This window comes from Parus major, chromosome 10 (assembly GCF_001522545.3).
Source record: "Parus major isolate Abel chromosome 10, Parus_major1.1, whole genome shotgun sequence".
NCBI classification, from domain to species: Eukaryota; Metazoa; Chordata; class Aves; order Passeriformes; family Paridae; genus Parus; species Parus major.
In genome coordinates this window covers 13,793,734-13,795,006 of record NC_031779.1, presented here as the reverse complement: position 1 = coordinate 13,795,006, position 1,273 = coordinate 13,793,734, and the positions used below count along the sequence as shown (strand labels likewise).

At 56.6% G+C, this 1,273-nt stretch overlaps 1 protein-coding gene across 1 annotated transcript in view; it reads right to left on the bottom strand.

The window, feature by feature from the left end:
• The window catches only part of SV2B (synaptic vesicle glycoprotein 2B), a 64,660-nt gene extending 63,867 nt beyond the window's left edge, over positions 1–793 (bottom strand). The window contains exon 1 of the mRNA XM_015639469.3: positions 586–793. The gene's annotated coding sequence lies outside the window, so the exon portion shown is untranslated. The remainder of the gene's footprint in view (positions 1–585) is intronic.
• Positions 794–1,273: the final 480 nt, after the last annotated feature.

Genomic DNA, 1,273 nt, shown 5'->3' with positions numbered 1-1,273 from the left:
TCTCCTTCTCCTTCTCCTTCTCCTTCTCCTTCTCCTTCTCCTTCTCCTTCTCCTTCTCCTTCTCCTTCTCCTTCTCCTTCTCCTTCTCCCTGCCAGCCCCGCATGGAACATGGGCACAGGACACGGGCACGGGACACGGAACACGGACACGGACATGGAACACCGAACACGGATCACGGAACACGGAACACAGAGCACGGACACGAAACACGGACACGGGTACGGAACACAGAACACGGACACGGGACACGCACCAGCAGCGCTCTGGCCCAAACTGCTCCAGCCCAAGTTAAAACTCTACAGGCGCAGCAGCTCCTGGGCTGCCAGAAGAGATCGAAGGCAGCATAACGAGACCGGTTTAAATTGTTCACAATTGCCCCGACCCCTTCAATCTCATTACACTGACCCAGCCCCGACAGCTCCCACCGACCCATCCCAACTCAGCCACCGACTCTGCGCCCTTGCGCATCTCCTTTTCAGCGGCATCTTTTGTTCTAGTTTCTTTTCCCTCCCCGGCACCGAGTCCCCCCGGGCTGCCGGCTGCCCCCCGTGTTCCGTGGGGCAGAGGGAGCTCCCGGCTCTTACCTTGAGCGCTCCCGGTGAGGTGCGGGGGCGCGGCGGCCGGGGCGGAGCGGCGCAGCGCGGCTCTGCGCTCGCATCTCCTCTAGCACTCATGCAGTCCTGCCAGGCGCCGCATGCCAGTGCTGCGGCCCCGGGGATCCCAGCGCAGGAAAGACAGCCCTGGGAGGGAGCCCAGAGCGTCCCACTGCTCCCCTGCCGTCCCCAGCCCGGCTGCCGAGCGAGCGGAGAGGGAGAGTGCGGAGGAAGCCGAGGAGCGGCGGAGAGAGCGAGAAGCTGCACAGCAGGCAGGGAGAGAGGCGATGCTTGTGTCATTTCATCACGGTAATAAAATCCGACCCAGAGTCTAAGTGTTGCAGCTCTCTAGCAGAATTCTTCATTACACGAGGGATATTTTATTTTATTTTTTTTTTGGTTGGTTGGTTGGTTAGTGGGGTTTGGTTTTTTGTTGATTTTTCTTTTTTTTTTTGTTTTTTTTCCCTGCAATTGCTGACATACAGGAATGTTTCTAGCTGGAAGCAGAGGGGAATCCCAGCATGACTGGACATCCTTCATCTCTCCATATGTTAGACCACTGCTACATTTGAGACCCCTCTCCCCGGGATGGCTAGGGAAGGGGCATGTTCCAGACAAAAATCCTGGGAAAAGACGGTTCTGTTTAAAATTTCCTTGTGTTTATAATTTGCGAGTTCAT